A 24,585-nucleotide genomic window follows, 5' to 3' on the forward strand; every position below is an offset into this window, starting at 1 on the left:
TGTCAGGGTTGGAAGGCAGGACTGACACCATGACAACAAAACACAGATTGTAATGAGACATCCGCCTAACAGTGATACAAACATCACAAGCTCTGCCCGTCAGTTCAGCCCCTTTTCCCTAGGCTACGAATACCTTTATTGTCGGCTGATCCCAGGAGAGTTTGCTGCCACAGTCTCTCACTGCGGAGCTGCTGTTCCCAGCACTGCTGAGAGGTAGGCAGGCTGCTGGAGACCGTGCTCTTCTCTAGACATGATTAAGACTATGATTGAGTCACGGGTATTTTTAGTAAAAGTCACGGCCAGGTCACAGACAATAACCAAAAGTCATGGCCAGTGACCTGTCTATTTTTATTTTATATTTTATTTACTAAAAATACCCCTAAATAAATCTCAGGTGCTGGGGGCAGGGGTGCTCCAGTGGACGCTGCTGCTCCTGGGGGTGGGGGTGGCCCAGGGCACTGTTGCTGTCGCTGTTGCTCCTCTGGGCTGGGGTGCGGCCCTTGGCCCCGCCACCACCACTGCCACTCCTCCAGGCAGTCCGTGTCCCTGCCGCCGCCGCCGCCGCCGCCGCCGCCACTCCTCTGAGCCGGGGGGCAGCCCGTGGCCCCACCGCCACTGCCACCGCTCGTCCAGGCAGCCCACCACCACCGCTGCTCCGGGTGAGGAGAGGCCCAGGGCCCCGCCACCGCCGCTGCTCCGGGCGAGGAGTGGCCTGGGGTCAGCCACACCAGCCGCTGCAGCTGTGGAAGTCCCGGAGGTCCCGAAGAGTCACAGAATCCGTGACTTCCATGAAAGACTCACAGCCTTAGCCATGATTAATCTTTACTTGCGCCTACCATCTTTCTTTTTCCCTTGCTGCTTATCTGCTTCATTCCCCAGGCTGCATAACTCTGTGCACTAACACACTGGTCTTTCTTTGGCTAGGCCCCTTCCATAGCTGGACCTGTTAGCAATTCTTTCCTTGCTGTACCTGTAAACTGCTACAGGTGAGCAAATCCAGCCTCATTGGGCTCTGCCTGACTCTGGAATCCACCCCCACAGAGCAATTTGCATGATCAAAGCCTAAAGCTCTTCCCTTCCTCTACCTGAGCACTCAGTTTATTTCATATTGCTGGCAGGCTTTCCCCTGTGTGCCTCTGCTGTGTCCACTCCCTGGCTTGTTCAAAGAGCATTTAAAAAGAAAATTCCTCTTTTAAACGCTCTCTCTTCTCTGCAGTGGAAATAACTTCCAATAGCTCTTGACAAGGGACTAATCAGAAAGGACCATTTCAAGTTTCTAAGGAAACCTTCCTTATCACCACCTCAGGTGGTTTCCTAGATGACCACAAGATGAACTGATAGACAAAGTGGGTGAGATAATATCTTTTTTTAGACCAACTTCTGTTGATGAGAGAGACAAGCTTTTGAGCCAAACTGAGCTCTTCTTCACCAACAGAAGTTGGTCCACTAAAAGATATTACCTCACCCACTTTATCTCTCTATTATCATGTCTCAAGTAGGTAGAACACCAGCCCAATAGAAAGCAGATGCAATCATGAATTGCCCATGCCCACTGACATAACTTCTTATAAAAAGGGAAATAAGGACAACCAGGGGAATTACAGACCAGTCAGCTTAACTTCTGTACCAGGAAAGATAATGGAGCAAATAATTAAGCAATCAATTTGCAAACATCTAGAAGATAATAAGGTGATAAGTAACGGTCAGCATGGATTTGTCAAAAACAAATTGTGTGAAACTAACTTGATAGCTTTCTTTGACAGGGTAATAAGCCTTGTGGATGTGGGGAAGCGGTAGACATGGTATATCTTGACTTTAGTAAAGCTTTTGATACTGTCTCGCATGACCTTCTCATAAACAAACTAGGGAAATGCAACCTAGATGGAGCTACTATAAGGTGGGTGCAAAACTGGTTTGAAAACTGTCCCCACAGAGTAGTTATCAGTAGTTCACAATCATGCTGCAAGGGCAAAACAAGTGGGGTCCTGCAAGGATCAGTTCTGGGGCCGGTTCCATTCAATATCTTCATCATTGTTTTAGATAATGGCATAGAGAGTATACTTACAAAGTTTCAGAGGGATAACCATGTTAGTCTGTATCCACAAAAACAACAAGGAGTCCGATGGCAACTTAAAGACTAATAGATTTATTTGGGCATAAGCTTTCATGGGTAAAAAACCCACTTCTTCAGATGCATGGAGTGAAAATTACAGATGCAGGCATAAATATCTGACACATGAAGAGACAGGAGTTACTTTACAAGGGGAGAACCAGTGTTGACAAGGCCAATTCAATCAGGGTGGATGTGGTCCATTCCCAATAATTGCTGAGGAGGTGTCAATACCAAGAGAGGGAAAAATCAGAGGCATATTGTTTTTTCATAGATGAACTATTGTGATCAAGGGAAACCAATACCTTCTTGTTCTTATTGATCAATTCTCTAAGTGGGTGGAAGAATTTCCCTTTAAGGTAAATACTGCAAACCACAGCTACAATTTTGGTGGAACAAATCTTATCTCATTGGGGACTCCCTGCTAGGGTTGAGTTATACAGAGGAACACATTTTACTGGGTGAGTGTTCCAAACATGCTTACAGCTGTTGGGAATGCAACAAAATGTGCACATTCCATATAGACCTTAATCATCAGGGATGATAGCATCAACAAATCACACCATCAAATTAATGTGGAAGCTGGTGGATGTCAATGGATGCAATTGGGATACCCTGATTCCAATCATTTTAAGGGCACTCAGAACAACTCCAGCTGCCTCCACAGATCATACACCCTTTGAGGTGATGACTGGCAGAACTATACGAATGCCAGGGCACCTTAATAGTATACCATTCAGCATGTATTTTTGACAAGTTTTCACACCCTTTTTATGGTTTATGTCCCACCCTCCAATCCCATTTCCAGTCATGTACATGTTTGGTGCTGTCTGCCATTTTGAAAAAAAAATATTTTTGTAAAGGGAATGTTAGGGGTGCTTATGTGCATGTGTTTCGACATGTTTGGCTGGGTTTTGAGAGAAAACCTGAAGAAAAATAGTTGATAAATAAAGAATAGAGTTGAGAAAAGCAAGAGAGCCTGTGTCAGCGAGCACAGGGCAGTGAGAGGGTTTTTAAAAGTGCTTTAGAGAAAAAGAGTTTTTTTAGAAAAGAAAAAATAAAAAGAGTTATTTGGAAATAAATAAAAGCAAAAGATCTATTAAATAGAAGAGGAAAAATAAGGTTTCATAAAGAAAGAGGAAAATGAGGAATAAGGGCTTTAAAGAATGGAGATGAGGTTGTTTTAAAAGTCTATGAAAGAAAGAGGGGAAAATGACTAAAAAGAAGGTAAAGATTTCTTTGTTAGGTTGAGAGAAAATGTAGTGAGCACATGGCAAAGAGAAAGACGAGGAAGACAGACAGCATATGAAAGAGAGATCCTGTTTTGTTAGTGAGCAGATGACAAAGAGAAAGATTAGAAGAGAGGAACAGCTTACCTGCGGCTGCCTCCAGTGAAATGATAACTATTCTGGGCCGTGAGCCTTGGGAACAAACCACTCCTCTCGGCTGGACCAATCAGAAGCTGATCTACCACTACGTCATAGAATGCATTCTTCCTGAACCAATCATATCATACCAAGTTTTTAAAACAAGAGCCATCTCCTCCCTCCCTCCCTCCCTGCCTTCCTCCCCTCCCCTCCGCTCCCATCTGTTTGAAGATGTAAGATAAACGCTGACTCATCCTTCTTAATTATTTTGCTACCAGTGAAATAAAAGATGTTCTACTTCTCTCAAAAAATACAACAGCTTGCTTTTTAAAGTTTAGATTTATACAAAACACACATACAAGAAAAATGGCACTAAGAAAGGAGCTTATACCAAAAAAGAGCTTACTTTTTAAATGTAAAAGGAAAACATTATATTTTACAACAAGGACACCTCTCCCCCTCCCCCCCAACTGTTTTGAAGATAAACCCTTTTCTTAATTCTTTTGCTAACATGAAAAAATTCTGGAAAGAAATTATACAAAACACACTATAATATGAAAACTCCCAACTGAGGGGAGATTACAATAAAATGTTATTTAAAACATAAAAATATATATTATGTAGGGCTTTCAAGCATTTTAAAAAATTATTGCAATTAAAAACATTAATCACATGATTAATTGCACTGTTAAACAATAGAATACCATTCATTTTAAATATTTTTGGATGTTTACTACATTTTCAAATATATTAGTTTCAATTACAACACAGAATACAAAGCATACAGTGCTCACTTTATATTTATTTTTATTACAAATATTTGCACTGTAAAAAACAAAACAAAAATGTATTTTTCAATTCACTTCAGACACGTACTGTAGTGCAATCGCTTTATCATGAAAGTGCAACTTAAAAATGTAGAATTATGTACAAAAAAACCCCTGCATTCAAAAATAAAACTATGTAAACTTTAGAGCCTACAAGTCCACTCAGTCCTACTTCTTGGTCAGCCAATCACTCAGACAAACAAGGTTGGTTACAATTTGCAGGAGATAATGCTGCCTGCTTCTTGTTTACAATGTCACCTGAAAGTGAGAACAGGCATTTGCATGGCACTGTTATAGCTGGTGTTGCAAGATATTTACGTGCCAGTTACGCTAAAGATTCATACGTCCCTTCATGCTTCAACCACCATTCCAGAAGAATGCATCCATTCTGATGATGGGTTCTGCTTAATAATGACCCAAAGCAGTGTGCACTGACACACGTTCATTTTCATCATCTGAGTCCAGAGGTGAAAGTAAGCAGGTACACCATGCCGGACCGGACTGGCTTCCCCAGGCTGGTGATTTAAAGGGCCCAGGGCTCCCTGCAGTGGTCGGAGCCCCGGGCCCTTTAAATCACCTCCTGAGCCCCGCTGCTGAAGCCGTGGGGTAGTGGTGGCAGGGCTCTGGCAGTGATTTAAAGGGCCCTTTAGGATAAGGTTTTGTCATGTAAAAAGTTTTATAATCTATTTTATGAATCCTCCTACACACCATTTGGCCAATTTTTGATGACACCTTATTTGCAAGGTCTATCAGCAATGCCATTGGGTCTGGTGTCTTTGCTACCTCTATCATCATTTTGACAACTTTGGTTACAGTTTGTAGCTTTCGGACATAATTATATTTAGGACCCGTGGCACATGCAGTTTAGAAGAAATACATCTAATCTAGTGAAATATTTCTGAGTGACCCCAAAACATACAATCATGGCAGCGTTGACTGGGAGCATCTATCGTGCAGGCAGGCTGCACAGTTATCAGCAAGCTGTCCTTTCAAACAGTGGTAAATGGTGTTTACTACAATAGCCCTTATAACGGTGGTCATAACATCATCTTCACAGCTCTGCTGGTCAACTTCCTTACTTTTTAAAATCTTGCTTTATATAAAAGCAGCAGGTGCATATCATGTTTATTCTTCCCAAAGGCCCGTTCTAGTCATCTTCTTCATACTCTGAAGATGTCTTTCAAAAGCTAAGAAAAAAAAGTAGGTTTTAAACTTTGTTGGAATAATTTAAAAATAAAAAAGGCAAAAAATTAATTCATGCTACCTCAGTCACACTCTCATCTGAATCATCAGCATCCTCCCCAGCAGTCACACTGTTGGGAACCATATCAGCACCCTGTTATTAAACACAAACATATAGCTGCATTTAACCCCCCTTATTATTTTCCAGCTTTTTTTTCCTTTCAGAATGCTCTAAACCAGCGTTTCTCCAGCTGGGGTCTGCGGATCCCTGGGGATCTGCGAGGGTACTCCAGGGGGTCCGCGAGCCCCACTCATCAATTCTTCTCCCTCCCTCAACTCCTTCCCCTCCCTTCCAGTGCCTCCTGCATGCCAGGGAACAGCTGTTCAGCAGCGTGCAGGAGGTGCTGGGAGGGAGGGTGAGGAGTGGGGACAGGGCACACTCGAGGGATGGAGCAGGGAAGAGGAGGGGCAGGGGTGGAGAGGGGGCGGGAAGAGGAGGGACAGGGGTGCGGCCTTGGGCGGAGTGGGGGAAGGGAGTGGGGTCCGTGAAAATTTTTAAATCAAAATGGGAGTCCTCAGGTTGCTAAAATTTGAGAACCGCTGCTCTAAACTGTTTTTACCTCATCATGCTGTGTTGGTTCTACATCTGACGGCCACTTGCTACACACCTGGGCTGTGATCCTGTATGGTGCTGACTTGTTTATCTGTCAAAAAACGAACAACAACATTTTAAGCACATAATTGTAATAATTTCTTCATGACTAAAATCTTTCAGCTGCTTTACCGTAATAATGTCACCATCTTTTCATGAATCAGGGTCTAAAGGCTGGCTCTCAGCTTCGCTATCCTCAGACAATCCCTCAGAGGCCATGTCCACATATATAGGCTCTTCTTCCACCCATGCCTATAAAAACCAAATATATTTAACCATAAATATAAAATGTTTATAATTTTTCAACAATTTGTTATAAAATACAGGCCGTCTTATCTCTGCCTTCAAGTCTGTTTCCTCCAACCGAGAACAGATTTTTCCACACACTGTCCTTTTCCTCTTTTACAACCAGCAAAAGCCCCATAAAGTCTTCCTGGTTCTTCGGTTCAATTTCAAGCTGAAACACGGGGTTCAGCATTAGGGCTGTCTCTTTAGCAAAATATATGTAAATAGGTTGTCTCTTCTGAACATGAGCAGGGGCACCCAAAAGCAATTCGGGCTTCTTGGTGTCTGTGGGCATCTTGTAAAAGGATATGACTGCCGTGAATAGGCTCCCGATGTAAAACCCCTTTTGCAAAAATGTTTGGTGTTATACAAGTCGGTCAAACGCTCATTGGCTAGAGTTTTTCAAACAACCCACTTCGCGATCACTCATATCTATTGGTTCAACAACAAAAAAGCGAGTGCCCTGATTGGTTCAGGAAAATGCATTCTATGAGGTAGCTGTAGATCAGCTTCTGATTGGTCCAGCTGAGAGGGTGGTTTGCTTGCGATACTCACCATTGTGAATAGTTATCATTTCACTAGAGGCAGCCGCAGGGTATGCTGCTTTGCTCTCTCTCAGCCAGCTTTGTGCTCTGCTTTAAAACTAATTCTTTATTTTTCCCTCTTTCTTTCATAAACCTTTGAAACAACCTCATCTCCATTCTTTAAAGACCCTTTTCCTCATTTTCCTCTCTTTTTATGAAACCTTATTTTTCCTCTTTTATTTAATAAATATTTTGATTTTCTTTTATGTATTTCAAAATAACTCTTTATTTTTTCTTTTCTAAAATACTTTTTTTTCCTCTAAAGCACATTTAAAAACCCTCTTACTGCCCTCTGCTCACTAACACAGGCTCTCTTGCTCTTATCAACTCTATTCGTAATTTTTTAAAACTCTTTTACTTTACGTTTCTCTCAAAACCCAGCCGAACATGTCAAAATACATGCACACAAGCACCCCTAACATTACCCAATACAAAAATTAAAATGTATTTTTTCAAAATGGCTGACAGCACCAGAAGTGTACATGTCCGGAAACAGGATTGGAGGATGGGACATAAACCATAAGAAGGGTGTGGAAACCTGTCAAAATACATGGTGATGAATCCTATCGAGCGGCATAGTACTCACCTTTTATGGCATACCAGTGGCACACAGCTAGAGGGAGTCAAACTAGAGACCTATTTGCAGGCATTAAAGAAACATCTCAATGAGATTCACTTGCAGGTAGCTATTAAATTGGGAAGATATAATCAGAAGACAAAAACCTATTTTGATTAAGGTCAAAGAGAGAACACTTGGGAAATTGGAGATCAGGTTATGCTGCTATCATATGCTGTACCAGAACACAATTTTTGTAACTGATGGACTAGTCCATATTATATTATGGATAGATTCAGTTCCTCTGTGTACAAAATTAGAGTAACAAGAGGAAAAAGAAAGGTAGATAAAATTCTACCATGCCAATCACTTAAAGTTGTACAGGAAAAGAAATATTTCTCCACAGGCAGAGCAATCCAAGATGTTAACCACAAAAGAGAAAGTGGAGGACCGGACACAGACAGCTCAGTAGCAGGAAAATAAAATGCATGTCTAACAACATTGATTCTGTATTACTTTAATACTGAATGTGTTCAAATGGAACAGACTGTTCCAGTACTACAGGAAACAAGAATAATCAAGGCTAAGCAGGGTATTAGCTTGGGACTAGACTCAGACTTGCCCATTGAGGCTTATAATGCAGTGACAGTGATTGGGGCATACGAATGAATGAAACAAAGTCAAGGACTCAAGTTGAGTGCACAACACCTCTCAACTGAGATTTTCTTTGAATGGAACTATCAACATACTGACAATTTTGACCAAAATGTAGGATAACACACTGTTTACAGCATGGACTAATAGTACAACTTTGAAAATACAAAAGGTAAAAAATCATATGTCAGGTTTGTATAGTTAGCATTACGTTTAACATTAGATGGTAATTTATATTATGGGAAAAAATTTAATTAAATATCCAAAAATGTGGAGGAAAGTATGTGCATTATTTTCCAAAAAACCCAGTCTCTCAAACACTTCTTCCAACTGCTCATAAGTAGTACCAAAAAGTTCAAGGGGAAATAGGTGAGAAAATTGTTCTTGCATATAACATAGAAGAAAATGAGCAAATACCTTTTGTAGACTGGAAAAGAATCTCTCCCCTAATAGAGGAATCCATGTGGGAAGAATGTAAAACATATATTACAATTGGAGATAAAGCCTCACCAATAACTGGTGGAATTCCATATGGAATATGAAAAACAAAACCAAATGTCAAAGCTCAGTAAAAATGTGGCATATTGACTATATAGAACCTAGATTGTGAAAATGAAGGCATGTATGAAGCCTGTATCTAAATTAACTCTCTGCGTAGTCTAAAAGTTATTAACAAATATTTTAAAGTTGAGGTACAGGCAATAGTAGTGGAAAAGGAAAAGTAGTTTGTAGGACCTTGTGGAAGAAGAAGTTACTCACCTTGTGCAGTAATGATGGTTCTTCGAGATGTGTCCCTGTGGGTGCTCCACTCTAGGTGTCGGTGCGTCCCGGCACTGGAGATTGGATATTTTTTGCAGCAGTACTCATTCGGGGGAAAGATGTGCACAGGAGCTGTCTCGTGCAGCCATTGGCACCTCCTGTAGCACATGCACCCCCGACCGTGCCCTCCGTTCTTTCTCTATCGCAGAGCTCGCCATGTGAACTCCAAAGTAGAGGGGAGGAGGATGGGTAGTGGAGCACCCACAGGGACACACATCTCGAAGAACCATTGATACTGCACAAAATGAGTTACTTCTTCTTCGAGTGGCGTCCCTGTGGGTGCTCCACTCTAGGTGCTTGTAGAGCAGTATCCCACTAGGGGTGGCAGGGGTTCGGAGTTATGTATAAGTGTGTGATGAGAGCACTGTGAGGCCAACAATAGAATCTGAGACAAGGCCTTGGGTGATAGCATAATGCTTTGCAAAAGTGTGCTCTGATGTCAAAGGTTGCAGCTCTACAAATGTCTATTAAAGGGACATTGTTCAAGAATACAATCAATGTCACCATGGCTCGTGTTGAGTGGGACCTGATGCCCACAGGGGGTTCTTTGTTATGTAGGTGGCAGCAAGTTTGAATACAGGAAGGGACCCATTTGGAGAGTCTCTGGGTCAATATTGTAGAGCCTTTGGAGTGCTCTACTGTAGAGACGAATAGTCTTGGTGACTTGCGAAATGGTTTAGTTCTAGAAGGCTACAGCCTGTCTGACATCTAGCATGTGTAACATTGTTTCTCGAGAATCCTTATGTGGCTTGGGATAGAAGGCAGGTAAGTGTATCATTTGGTTAATATTAAAATGTGTAGCCACTTTGGGCAAGAATTTTGGGTGAGGACATAACATGATTTTGTCTTTGGTAAATACCGTGTACGGTGGTTCAGCGATCAACGCTCCTATTTCACTGACATGTCTTGCAGACGTGATTGCCACTAGGAATGCGACCTTCATTGACATATGTAAGAGCAAGAAGGTTGCTAGAGGTTCAAAGGGTGGTCTTATGAAATATTTGAGCACAAGATTGAGATCCCATGGTGGTGTAGGTTGGTGTACTTCTGGGTACATGTTCTGTATGCCTGAGAGAAAGCACCGTGTAATTGGGTGAGTGAATATTGAAGCCCCTTCTATCTGTTTGTGGAGGGCCATGATGGTGGTCAGGTGTACTTTAATAGAACTTATGGCTAACCCCGTTTCCTTCAGTTCTAGTAGGTAGTCTAGATCATAGATAGAGGCACCTTGGTCGCGTCCAGCTGTTTTTGCTGACACCAAAGGGAGAATCTTCTCCACCTGTTGCAGTATTTCTAGTGGTGAGGCAACGGCTATTTAGTAATACCTGTTTTACTTTCTCCGAGCAGTTCAATTCTCCATGTTGGAACCTCACAGGAGCCACACTTTGAGATGGAGCGTCGCTGGGTCTGGATGGAGCATCAGGCCCTTGTTCTGGGACAGGAGGTCCATCCGTAAGGGCAGCAGTTGTGGCGCACAGACTGCTAGGCATGACAGGAACAGGAACCAAGTCTGGGCCATGTGTGGACAATAAGAATGATGTATGCTTTGTCGAGTCATATCTTGCGGATGGCCCGTGGGATCAGTGGTATCGGCGGGAAGGCGTACATGAGCGACGCCTTCCACGGGATGAGGAAGGTGTGCCTTAATGATCCCAGTGTGAGGCCTACCCTGGAGCAAAAGAGGGGACATTTGTAGTTTGTTTCTGTAGCGAACAGGTCAATTACTGGGTGACCCCATTTTTGGAATATCGTGCTGAGAACACTGTCGTGGATTTCCCCACTCGTGTTCCTGTGAGAAGTGACTGCTGAGGTTGTCAGCTGTAGTGTTTTGGCATCTCAGTAGGAATGACACTGATGTTTATATTGTTGCAGATGCACAAGTTCCATAAGTTCATGGCTTCTACACATAGCGAGTGAGACCTGGCTCCCCCTTGGCTATTGATGTAAAACATGCATGCCACATTGTCAGTGAGAATAGAGATTGAGGTGTGTCGTATGAGTGGGAGGAAGTGGCGGCATGCATTGTGTACCATGTGGAGTTCCAGGAGATTGATATGTAGTTGGGTTTCCGTCACAGACCACTTGCCCTGTACATTGTGGTGACGCAAATGGGTACCCCAAGCTATCATAGAATATCGGGGAGGCGTCTGTTGTAATAGTCACTGACAGGGAGTCTTGTTGAAAGGGAATCCCTGAGCATACATTCCCTGGTTGTGTCCACCATTGTAGGGAGAGGATAACCCTTGGTGGTAGTCATGCATCTGTTGAGAGAGTGTTTGCTGGGTGCATAGACCGTACTCAATCAGTACTGCAGACAGCGCATATGGAGTCTGGCAAACTTTACTACAAAAGTCATAGCTGCCATATGTCCCAGAATCTGAAGGCATGTCCTCACTGAAGTTTGTGGACTGATGGTTACTGTGGAAATAAGTTTGGACAATGTAGTGAATCTGTGGTTTGGTAATATTGCCTTGGCTTGTATGGAGTCTAGGTCGCTCCGATAAACTCAATCACTGGGTTGGTTCCAGGGTGGATTTATTTTCGTTTATCTGTAGACCTAGCTGGTGAAACAGGTCTATTGTGGTCTTCAGCATGCCTTCCATTTCTTGTCGATTGGCACCTTTGTCTAGCGCTGGGATTATTGTGGCCAGAGTGACCATTTTGAACCTGTGGTTGCGTACAAAACCTGTTGTGTTTTTGGAGATCTAAGATTGGTCTCCATCCTCCTCCTTTCTTCTCTGTCAGGAAATATTTGGAGTAAAACCCCTTCCCTTGGTATTGGTGTGGTACAGGTTCTACAGCACCCAGCAGTAGGGGGTGGTCTACTTCCTGTTGCAGAAGGTACTCGTGAGAGGGACAGGGAACGGGAGAGGGGAGGACGGTTGTGAAAGGGATGGTGTAGCCACAATTGTATGATATCCAATACCCAATGATTTGTTATCACAGCCCAGACACAGTAAAAGGGGCGTAGGCAGTTACCAAAGTTGTGGGATGGGGTATCTGTTGGCGCTCGAGGTGTGGGGAGGTTGTGCATACCCTCGACCAATACTTCAAAACTGTGGCTTAGATGTAGATGGACAGGGCCTAGTTCTGTGGAGCTCATTGTCTCTGAGCCCGTTGTTTGGGTCTGTTCTGAACGAAGTATCGTGGTTGTTGACGGTTAAACGAGGTGTCTCGTGACCTCTGGTGTGGTGTAAAGCATGGGCATTTGTCAGGCGGTGGGTGTACGCCTAGTGTACGCAGCACTGCTTGGGAGTCCTTCATGGTATGGAGTACGTCATCTGTTTGAGATGAGAATAGTTTATCCCTATCGAAGGGGAGGTCCTCCACTTTTAGCTGTAGTTCTTTCAACCGAAGCTTGCAACCATGATGTTCTTCTCATAACCACAGCTGTTGCAGTTGTTCGGGCAGCTGTGTCCGCTACATCCATTGAGGCTTGCAGCGCTGTGCAGGCTGTTATCTGACCCTCATTAACAACAGCATTGAGTTGAGGACGTTTGTGCTCGGGGAGGTCTTCCACGAGCTTCTGTAATTTACTGTAGTTAGAGTAGTCGTAATTTGCTAGTAGAGCAGAATAATTGGCAACTCTGAGCAGAACGGTGGCTGATGAGTAAACTTTACACCCAAAGAGGTCCAGTCTCTTGTGTTCTTTATCTTGTGGTGTGCAGCAGAAATGGGGCTGTTTACTGCACTGATTGGCAGCTTCTACTACCAAAGAACAGGCTTGAGGGTGTGAAAACAAAAATTCCATGCCTTTGGCAGGAACAAAGTATTTCCTATCAGCCCTTTTGTTGGTGGGTGGTGCCGATGCTGGTGTTTGCCATATGGCCTCCGCAGGCTCCATTATAGACTCATCCAGGGGAAAGGTGATCTTGGCTGATGATGCCGGCTGTAAGATTTTTAACAACTTATGTTGTTTCTCCTGCACCTCATGTAAGGCAGTTTCTTGGCTGTTTGCTTCTCTTTTGAAGAGTTCTTGGAATGGTTTCAGCTCATCCAGCGCCGTCGGGATAGACGGCGTCACCACTTCCTCTGGTGTGGAAGATGAGTGTGGGGCAGGTAGTGAATCATCCAGGTCTGCCTGTGATAGTATCTCTTCCCCTTCTATCTCGGTCTCAGGGGGGGTCAGAGGTTTCTCTGAGTGGTAAGGAGGGATGTATTCCAAATCTTCTTCTGGCTGGGGAAGAGGGGGCAGAATATAGGTTCCAGTATGTGGCTCAAGGACCCCATTGTGGCCATTGCATGGGGTAAGGTGGCAATGGGTAAGGCCAGTGTTGTGCATACCAGGGCTGTGAATGCTCGGAGGGATGAGGCTTAGGCTTCATAGCATTCTATGTAGGTCTCCTCTGTGATGGGGATGAACGTTGGGAGGAGATGTGGTTGTCCTGCACGTCTCCTTCCTTGCCACTATGCATGGAGAGTGGTGGAGGCGATGAAGGATGGTACCGTGCTATGTAGCTCAGGGAGTGTTCAGTGCTGAGCAGTGGTTACTGCAGTGCCAAAGAAACTGCTATGTCAGCATGATGTAGGAGTTGCATTGGTCCCGCCTGGGGGTTGTGGTCGACCGTTGGAGCGCTAACCAGTGCCGGATTCGGCTTGTTAGCAGGCATCAAGTCTGGGGTTGGTGCCGGTGACGGCAGCATTGATCGTGGTGCCACTGCCTGTTTTGCGCTCCGCACCGGGGTAGTCGGTGCCGTGGAGGAGACTTGACATTTCGAGTCCAGTGCAGCGCACTGGGACTCGGCAGAGGTCGGCTGAGGGATGGTGGAGTGGATGAGTGGAGCACTGAGGGTAAAGACCTTGCTGGCAAAGCTCTCTTTTTGTGAGAGTCCCTTGTTGGAGAGATCAAGGCTCACTTCCTGATAGTTTTGGAAGTCGGAGCCTTATCATTGCTTAGGGATCACAGTTTATGAGACTCCCCAGAGGACGTCTCTTGCAGAGGTTGGAAGGATTTCTCCATCAGAAGCATTTTCAAATGGAGATCCCTATCACATCTTGCTCTTAACTTCAAGTTGCTGCAATGTATGCATTTCTGGGAGATATGAGTTTCTCCCAGACAGCGGATGCAGGATGCGTGGCTGTCAGAGACCAGCATCGATTCATGACAGGAGTCACACTTTTTAAACCCCGTTGAGCCTGGCATGACTTCAGTTAAGCCTCTTCCCCGCTCTCGATAGATGAGGGTGGGAGTTAATTGCAGTGGTAAGCCGCAGAGCTATTCCTAAATGGAGAAGTAAGTAATGAAAAAAAAATTTTTTTTAAGAAAAACCTCTAAGAGGAACTAACGAAACTATGTAACTAAGTATAGACTTATAAGAAGTTCCTATGTAACTTGTAACTTTTTTTTCCCCAGAAAGTATCAAGGAGAGCACTGCTGCGGAGCTCTGTCTGCAGCCGAGGACAGTTGAGAAGGAACTGAGAGAACGGTCGGGGAGGAGAGGGGGGTGGCGCACTGCAGGAGGTGCACGAGACAACTCCTGTGCATGCCCTTCCCCCGAACGAGTACTGCTGCAAAAAATCTCCGCTCTCCGGCGCAGGGATGCACCGACACCTAGAGTGGAGCACCCACAGGGACACCCCTCGAAGAAGAATGTCTAGTTCTACAAGAAGGCCCTGCTAGGGGTCTCACTGCGGTGCCTATACCAGGGGTATTGGTCAATCAAATGCAATGTATGCATATCTCTGTTGTGTTAAATTTATCTAATTGACAAATGAATGAATTTAGTTGTTGTAAGAACACTAAGGTTATGTCCTTCTTTCCAGTACTTCTTGTGGATAAGGTTACTGCTTATCAACAGCAAGTAAGCTAAGATTTTGTCACAGGTATTTTTAGTAAAAGTCACGGACAGGTCACGGGCTTCCATGAATATTTGCTTATTGCCCGTGACCTGTCCTTGAGTTTTACTAAAAATACCCTCAGAGGGAGAGGGGGCGACAAAGAGAACACTGTTGGGGCTTGCAGCTGCTCCAGCCGCACCGCTGCTCCTGAGGCAGGGGCTGACTGCTGCTGCTCAAGCCCCAGGGGGGCTGACCCAACCCCAGCCGCTGCTCTGGTGGCCCTGGGGCTGGCCTCCGGTCAGCTGTTCTGGCGGCCACTGCTCCAGCAGCCCCAGGGCTGACAGCTGCTCCAGCCCTGCCCCAGAAGAAGTCACAGAGGTCCTGGAAAGTCACGGAATCCGTGACCTCCTTGACCTTCGTGACAGAATCGTGGCCTTAAAAATAAGTACAAGATATTGCCAATGTAGGTTTCAATATAAAGATCAACCTTAATGAAAAATTAATCCTTTTGGAATTTTAAACAGTATTACAGGTTTATTTGAAACAGGAATGTCAATTTGGAATAAGGTGGATGTTGAAAGAATTAAAAAAGAATATCAATTATTGTTTCAGGAAGAAGCTAACAAATTAATTAATCCCATGTTAAAGGAAATTTATGGTTTAGCAATTGAAGAATGATTCATGGTGTATAAAATGCATGAAATAACCAAATTATTTAAAGAGGCTCAGATAAAAATTAGTCAATTGATAATATATAATAATAATCAGGAAAAAATCACTACATAGAAAAAATTATTTGTTCAGCATATAGTAAATATGTAATAACACTATTGATAATACTGTACAATTCTTAAAATTGAGAAAGGTGCCAAAATTAATTAGGAATAAACAAATCTTAATTGGTGTTGTCCACATTATATTCAAAAATATGGAGAAGAGAAAGTCAAATGCCAAATTAAGTGTCAAAGAATATCATTTGGTGCAATTAGATACTAGGGATCTGTGACTCCACATCCATATTATGACATGTGTTATTTAAATAAGATATGTGACAATTCAAAATCCTTATATGTCTCTTTCACATTATCATTACCCATGTTCAATCCAAATAAGGATGTATTTAATCAATAAGCCACTGTCCACTCCACAGGTCACCTAGAAGACAGCATCTACAGGGAGCAAATGAAATCATCACCATGCCCAAACATGGAAAGTCCCATGGATTGCCTGTTACTCTCAAAAAGGACATCAATGGAACTGTAGGTGTAATGTGTTTGAGGTAACAATCATAGGCACTGACTCCATGGATGCTCCAGGGTTGGAGCACCCATGGGGGAAAATTGGTGGGTGCTCTGCACCTACTAGCAGCTCCCCACCCTGCCCCAGCTCACCTCCACCTCAGCTTCCTCCCCTGAGCATGCCACTTCTCCCCCTAGCTCCCAGCGTTTCCTGCTGTGAAACAGCTGTTTCATGGCGGCAAGTGCTGGGAGGGAGTGGGGAGAAGGGGGAACACAGCGTGCTTGGGAAAGAGGCGGGGCCGGGGCGGGGATTTGGGGAAGGAGTCCAATAGGGGCAGGGAGGGGGTGGGGTTGGGGCGGGAACTTTAGGGAAGGAGTTGGAATGAGGGCAGGGCAGGGGCGGCGTCAGGGCAGGGCCGGGTGTTGGAGGATGTGAGCACCCACCAGCGCCAAGAAAAGTTGACGCCTATGGTAACAATCCCACTATGTGGCCAACTGGAAAGTGCCAATGGAACCTATTGAAAGTCAACGCAACACTGGTGTCATGTCCAATGCAACTAAGTGGGGATCTCCCATGGAGTGGGTGACCTAGGACAGAGTTACTGCACATTATTATGTAGTAACTAATCACAAAGAATTTTATTCTGGTCAGATTAGATATGTGGTTGTCAGATTAGATATGTGGTCACAAATCCAAATTTTTAAGCCACAAGTACCCATGATTATTGGACATACAACAATATCACCGATACCTATTTTTGCAAATGAGACTGTCATTTTTAGTAACCCAGATTATCAAGATTTAATTAAGAAAAATACTCCAGTTTTCAAGCATATATACCACCATTAAATTTGCAGCTAAAACAGTTGTTAGAAAGGAAAAATTCACATTTAATTAAGATTAGTACTGACATGAATCAGGCAGAACAAGTACAGTCTAAAATTTTAAACAGTAGCACCCCAAATGAAGTATTCACCCCTTCTGGAGGGATGGAAATTGGGTGAAAGTGATGAATTTTTGTCCACAATATCCTCACTGCAGATACAATTTCTGCCTATATGGGAGGAAAAATTAGGACAATAAATAGAGAAAAGGTCTGTTGCGGGGCTGGTACACCCATCACCCTTTGGGGGTGAGGGAGGGACACCGTACAGCCCCGTGGCTGAGTCTATAGGGTTGCATCTGGTCTCGGGGCTCGGTGGCCTAGCGGCCTTAGTCACTGGTGAGGCTCTTGCTATCAGGGCAGGGCAGCCTAGCAGCCAGAGTCACTGGCGCAGCCTTTGGGACCAGTGCCCTCCCCCTCCACTGGGTCCTAACCCAGGGCCCTGACAGTGGCAGAGTTGCCTGCCACCAGCCTGGCGGGGATCGTACTGCAACATGCTAAGCTAGTGTCCCGTTCTGCAACTGACTTCTGTGACGGGGCAAGGCCAGATGGCTATAGAAAAGTAGTGGGAGATAGATATATTAGCTCCAGGCTAAACAAATCCCTGGTACCAGGTTAAGTGAAATGGAGGCTGCTCCAGGTCAATTAAGACACCGGGGGCCAATTAAGAACTTTCTAGAAGGCAGGGAGAATGCTAGGTTGATTGGGACACCTGAAGCCAATCAGGGGCTGGCTGAAACTAGTTAAAAGCCTCCCAGTCAGTCAGGTGGGGGTGCATCTCAGGAGCTGTGGAAGGAAGTTGCACTGTTGGAGAGGCTGAGTAGTACACACCATATCAGGCACAAGGAAGGAGGCCCTGAGGGAAGGGTGAAGTGGAGCTTGAGGAAGTGAGGGCTGCTGTGGGGGAAGTAGCCCAGGGAATTGTACATGTCATGTTTCTAAAAGGTCAGCTACCATAGCCGATACTATTAGGGTCCCTGGGCTGGAGCCCGGAGTAGAGGGTCGGCCCGGGCTCCCCCCCCACCTTTGCCCCCAATTAATCACTGAGACTGGGAGACAACAGAGACTGTGCAAGGAAGGATAATTTCTCCTCACCTCCCTTGCTGGCTTATGATGAAAATGGCTCAGTAGACTGTGACCCTTGTCTCTAAAGAGAGAAGGGTTACGTGGAGGGTCACAGTGAGCCTCTGAGGCTAGCAAAATCCGCCAGGAAACGCAGGACCCACAGAGGCAAGGACAGAGCTTTGTCACACTCCACACAAAGTTCCCCTGGGTCACTTCATACCTGATTCTCCGTGGCTTTCCCCCTTAACGTCTACATGATCTCCCCTCCCTCAGTGGCATCCTGAGTTTGGGGGTCCTGGTTCAACTCTGTCTGACTGGCCTTTGCATCCTGGAGTGCATCCAGTCCTTCTGCAGGAGCTGATAGCACACCTTCTTCACAGTCAGCTCAGACTGACCTGCTCTGATTCCTTTTATACCCTGGTTGCAGCTGGAGCATGCTCAGCAGAGCCAATGGAGCATGGCCTCCTTGGCCCGGAGAGAAGGATTAACCCCTGCTGCACCAGTGCAGGGCTGATACACCCCAACACAAGGTCAAAACCCAGTCTTGCTGAATCCAAACTATTTCCATTTCCCTTTTAGCTACTGTCACCTCAGCACTAGTATCTATAACTGATGTTAGAGAAGAAGGTATTTATGAAGATATGCATAGCATAAACCCACATCAAGTCGGAGAATCTCCATATGCTATTGAGAGGTCCATCAGAGCCTACAATATCTCTGAGGATGTGAGTATGACTACAGTTATAATTATTGCATAGATTTGTAATACAGATAAGACTTTGTACTTGTGATTGTGTCTGTGTCAAAGCTGTCCCTGCCAGTGTGAATGTCCCTCAGGGACCAACTGAAGCCAGCAATGGCTAGATCCTTGTTCTCCATCTCTCCATTACAGTCCTTCATGCATATGGATGGCCTCTCTCTCATTAGTGCCAAACAGCTCAAACACTTTGGAGACCTGGCTTGCCAAGTCAGCGATTCCCTGCTCTCCACCTGGGAATGCTGATGGAGCTGTTCCTCCACCTGAGCAGTCTTTTTCCTCTTGTACAGCAGCTGGGCTTGAAAATCATTCCTGAGGCTGGCCATCTTGCCTTGTAGCTCCCACAGCCATGGATCTGGCTTCCTATTCTCACCCTGGACAGTCTGCAGCTTTCTCTCCAGGACCTGGCAGGTCAGCTGCTTGGTCAGCAGTTCATATCTATCCACTTGCAGTACCCCTGGCAGTTCCTTGTAGCCGTGCTGGATCAGGTTCATGCTTAGCACAGTGGGGTTTACAGCACTATTATTCACATCACTCACAATGATACCCTGGCAGTGAAGAGTCTTGGAGCCCACCTGGACATCTGAAACAATTTATCCTACATGAGAGATACTGAGCCCCTTCCCAGCAGGGAAGGGAGACCTCTTGGGCCCTGGGGAAAGGGCTGAGGATACAAGGACTGCTATAAATAGTATTGCTGCACAAAACTGCAAAGGCATTGGTGGAGGGAACCGAAATAAACAGCATGGTGTGGAGAGCCAACCAGTGGAGTCTGAGCAGGTTGCTATAATGCAAGAAGGCAGGAGCAGACTGTGCACTGCTACAGGTGCCATTTATAAAATGAAATGATTATTTATAGGAACCTCCCACACCTATTGCAGCCTCATTTAGCTAGAAAGAGCCATCTCTACCTTTCTCTTTCTCTGTATGCAAACTCACCCACATTTAAGAAGGGCTGATTAGTTTTCATGAACTTAGAACTCAAAAGGAAACTCTGCCACAGGCAAACATTATATTTTAAGAATTTGTATGGAATCTATACCCTGCAGGCAGGTGAGTAGGTTCTCATTTGCAGTCAAGAATTAATCATTGCAAACTATAGGCAAAAAAACTGCAGGTAATACAAGTACTTGGTTCTCAGTAACATGTAACAGTTACTATGAAATGTGTGATTTTAATGAAAGTTAAAAGCCTAAATAGATGTGTTAGGAGCCTAACTCCTTTTAGTCTGGGAGCACGTGTAATTACACAACAAGTTAATGATAGAAAGGTAAGGGGGTGTCATTTGATTTGTAAAAAATTATGGAATCAAATTACAATGGTGCCAACCTCTGCGTCATGGCAGGGGGGTACTCACTGACCCTTACCCTGGACTCCCAAATCTAGGTCCTCCAGTGGGTGGAGATCTTGATAATACAGTGTTGTCAGAAATGGGTCCAGCTGGGTATCCTTCGAAAGTCTTTTCTCCCAGAAACACAATGGTACCAAACAAGACACACCTAGAACAATTATGTAGCTATATATTTGAGAAAATGTTTAAAAATCAGCAGTTTTAAATTATACCTTAACACAGCCATGTCAAACATGCAGCCCTCACAAACTTAAATTCTGGCCCTTGATTGACATTACAGTGTTATCAGTTAGTGCTCAGAACATGTTACTTGGTTAATTTTTTAATGTTACAGATTGCTGCAAATGGAAGGAGTGCTTCAGGTTGACTCACCATCAGCAAAAAGAAGTAGTTTGGTGGCATTGTCAGCTTTGCTTATTGTGCCAAAGAGTTGTAATGAGGCACTGGTTAAGATGTCAGCATCCAGCCAAAAATTACTGGAGTCCATCCACAAATAGTTTGCACACAGTTACATAACATGCATTACGTAATTAATTACAATCCCAAAGTAATTTGTTTTGTTTTGACTTTGGACTTCATCATTTTTAGGGATCAGTGGAGAGAAAAAGAGTACTGACTAGCTGTATCTTTGGAGAATACCACTACAGAGGACCTGGTTAAAGACAATGCTCTGTGGCTCAGAAACTGAATTTGGCAAGGTTGGAAAGGAAGTACATTGAGCACCAGGAAAACATTGAAGATGCCAGGACAAATGCCAGGTATGGGCAAGTCTTTGCTGCTCTTTATTCAATCTGTCAGCACAGCTAATTAGAATTTGCACCTCACGGCACTGCAAGACTTTGTGAAATACTTTTCTGCTTTAGATTTAACCAACTATTCTGTGATAATCACCTGGTATCTCACTGAGATAAGAGGTGTAGAAAACTCTGACCCCAACATATGGCAAGAATTTTGAAAAGGAAATTGGATTGTTAAAAGGTTGCCATTCCCTTCTGTGCATTTGATTCAGAGAAAGCCCTAGAACATGAAAACAGAGCAATCAAAATCATTGAAGGGTTGGTGGGCATAACACAGCATCCAAATGCTCTTTCTTGGTTTTTCCTGACAACCCCAGAACTCCATGGAATTTTGAACGAAATTTTAAATATAGCTGAGATGACTTAGAAGTAACCAAGAACCATCTAGACTCATTAGGTGTTGTTAAATGACAAAAGGGGTCACTGTTAAAGCTACAGGATGAACTTACTTGCACTGGCAACCCATTCGCTTATAATGGACCAGAGCATATTAATATCATGACAATAGCAGTCTTCAGATGTCAGTCAAATGGATACTTTGGGTCATGACTTATATGAAGCCTTCAAAACCCAAAGAATTATCCCAGACACCATTAATCTATGGGCTCCAATCAAGAAGAACAGACTAAAACTGTGCTTGAATGCAAAGAAGAAAGTCAGAGGGAAGGTGGCAGGTGTTAGGACAGTGCCAATTATTTTTATGAATTACTGAGATTGATATGAATGTAGTGAGGCTTGGTACTGAATTTGCTAAAGGATTCTGGGAGCTGGGTTCTCTTAGCATCAAACCATTCATATGGAAATTTACTGAGAGTACTACAATTACACTTGTTGTTGTTTTTGCTGATACAAACTAACATTGGCTACCACTCTGAAACAATTACACTTGAACAGTGTGGATTATGAATGGTTAACGGTTAACCAGAGGCTCTCTCTCTCTCTCTCTCTCTCTCTCTCTCTCTCTCTGTGTGTGTGTGTGTGTGTGTGTGTGTGTGTGTGTGTGTGTATTTCAGCTTGGAACTTTGGTCATGGTCAGTCAATGGCCAGTTCACTAAGTTAAATGGTGAACTTGGTACTAACTAACCAGGGTCAAAATGACCCCTTTAAGATGGCACCACACTAAGAGCTCTGGTGAATGATTGATGAGTAAGTACAGGTCAACTGATTTTTGGTCTCTTCTTCATTGTCCCTTCCAAAACTATTAATTGAAAAAACAAGTAATGAAACATCCACAGGGCATATTTCCGGAACATGTGACTCCTTTGAAAACAAGGGATATAAGTACTAAGAATATCATATGTGCTGTGGCAGTTCCCCATTTAATATCTGAAGAGGTCCGTGACTCTGTAAGACAGGGTCTCAGGGTAGCCAACACCCTGCTGTGAGGAACTTTTGTAGGACTTTTGGACCAGAGGGCTTCAGGGTAGCCAAAATCCTGTTTTTCTGGGACATTTGACAGACAAAGTACTTGAGAAGAGAAGTCTCCATCTAGGACTGGTAGCTATAGCTGCTTTCTTTGCCAATCAGAATACTGTGTGGGGCCAACATAGTTACTTCCAGAGCTACATTGGTGGATGTTTTCCAAGAATCAGACAAATAGAGAAAAATTGCACTGATAAAGGGTGCATTTATCAAGAGGACAAATTATCAAGCAATGGAATGGCTCCGGGATGATTGAGCACATCCAAAACTACCCTCCCCTATAGGGCATGAATGGCTCTTGGAGGATGGACTGATCACACCAGTTATGTGTGAAATACTATGCACTCCCAAATCAACCCTTCAGCTAACCAAATGCTTTTGTGCAAAAGCCAGATGTTCATCACCCTGCAAACATTTGGCCTGCCTTGTATGGTAATGTGTGAGTGCAGCACAGATGAAGATCAGTGTGACAATATATCTAGCAGTGGTACCCTAGACACAAACGACACTGATGATGACTTTGATGAATAAACTTTTTCAGTCCTACATGCTAAGGCTAACGTCCCTACCATTACCAAAGATCAATGTCTTTTTTTATGTAAGCAATACATCCCTATGTTAAAGTATAATTTTAAAAAGTTGATTTTTAAACATTTTCTCAAATATATATCTGCATAATTGTTCTAGAGTTGTCATGTTTGGTATCATTGTGTTTGTGGGAGAAAGGGTTTTCAAATGATACCCAACTTGAGCCATTTCTGATGGCGTATTATCAAAATTTCCACCAGGTGGAGGACCTGGAGCATACAAGTCCTCCCCTGCCACACTGCAGAGGCTGAAACCGTTGAAATTCTAATTCTGTCGATTTTTACAAATCAAATGACACCTCCTTTACTTTTCTATTACTAACTTGCCCCTGGAATGAAATTTTGAAACGTTATGTGCCAAGATTATTTTGAACATTCAGCCCCTCGTATGTAGGAATGGGGTGGTATCCCTTTAAATAGTTTGTGGGCTCTTTCATGGTACTCACCATGTTCTATGTTTGATGTTTTAGAAGCCCCCAGAAACCACATACATGTAGGTGTTGCATGTTTGTGTATAGTTAGTAAACAGTTATGTGGGATCCAGCTGTGCTCATGTGGTTTCTACATATTGTTTTGTTGTATAAAGAGCAATAGAAACAACACAATCCTTTAGATACAGCACTACTCCCCATCTCTTCAGCATAGGCTGTCTTTCCTGTACAGTTTGTAACCAAGTATTGTTGTTTCCCATGAATTTGTCATTCCTCCATGTTTATGTATTGGCTATTATTGCAAGGTTCTTGTCCATTGCAAAGCAACTGACATCAGTCACTGAATCAGAACATAAATTCCATCCTCTCTGTTAGGGGGCTTATTCCTTCACCCACTTACCTCCCTGGTCCTTCTCGCATGAACAGAAAGCAACAATACCCGAAGTCCAAAGGTGCAAACAATTCGATGTTTATTGGGGTGAACTTCCAGCAAACATGATTCCAGTTTCCTTCCTTACTATCCTCCTTCCCAGCTCTGACACCACAGAGCCTTACACCTGTGTCCCTGTTCCCATTCCTGCCCTTAGCAAAACATGATTCCAATTTCCCCACCCCCATTCCCTGTTCCCATCTCCCCCACCCGCATGCCCACCCCCCTACTTCCTGATTGACTGCAGACTATATAGTAAAACTTGAGTTCTGCTTTGCTATACCTTAACCAATCATGTTCCTGAAATTTAACTAACCAATCCTAACATATTGTAACATGATTATGTAACCAATTATATCCCACCACCTTAATTAGTTTACACCCAGCAAAATTAATTATACAGCAGACAGAAACAATCACAAAACCAGACAGAGATTATACAGACAAACAATAGCAAAGTGGGAACTATAATGACAAAACAATACAGAAGTGAGGATTTCACATCCCAGCTATTGATAAGTGAGTTCTTGCCAGAGAGGATGCTATCAAACTAAGTTTCCTTTTACATTTTCTAGGCACTTCCCTTTCTCTGGAGGTGATAGGCACTATCAGGACAGGATTGTATTCCTAACAGCCCAATAGCACCTTATTTCAATGTGACTAGTTTGGAATGTGAGGATGTGACCGTTCGCTTCCCAGCTTATGGCTGCCTCTGTTGCTTAGCCAAAGGCCTTAGCCTAAGAACAGAGCCGCAGACTGTCACAGTAAGAGAAGGACCTTACACCAGCAGACAGTGATTTTGATTCTTT

General features: G+C 43.9%; 2 long non-coding RNA genes across 2 annotated transcripts in view; one reads left to right on the forward strand and one right to left on the reverse strand.

The window, feature by feature from the left end:
- Positions 1-104: 104 nt before the first annotated feature.
- LOC141985367 (uncharacterized) lies at positions 105-22,778 on the forward strand. The gene is made up of 6 exons (XR_012638918.1): positions 105-213; positions 14,390-14,706; positions 15,965-16,073; positions 18,581-18,726; positions 20,698-20,867; positions 21,920-22,778. It is a non-coding gene; the product is annotated as an uncharacterized LOC141985367 (long non-coding RNA).
- Positions 5,332-24,585, reverse strand: part of LOC141985368 (uncharacterized) — a 36,164-nt gene continuing 16,910 nt past the window's right edge. Inside the window, exons 2-4 of the long non-coding RNA XR_012638919.1 lie at positions 6,271-6,390; positions 6,107-6,190; positions 5,332-5,491 (exon numbers count right to left, since the gene is read on the reverse strand). This is a non-coding gene — a long non-coding RNA (uncharacterized LOC141985368). The remainder of the gene's footprint in view (positions 5,492-6,106; positions 6,191-6,270; positions 6,391-24,585) is intronic.

The sequence above is a fragment of the Natator depressus genome, chromosome 3 (assembly GCF_965152275.1).
Source record: "Natator depressus isolate rNatDep1 chromosome 3, rNatDep2.hap1, whole genome shotgun sequence".
Taxonomy (NCBI): domain Eukaryota; kingdom Metazoa; phylum Chordata; order Testudines; family Cheloniidae; genus Natator; species Natator depressus.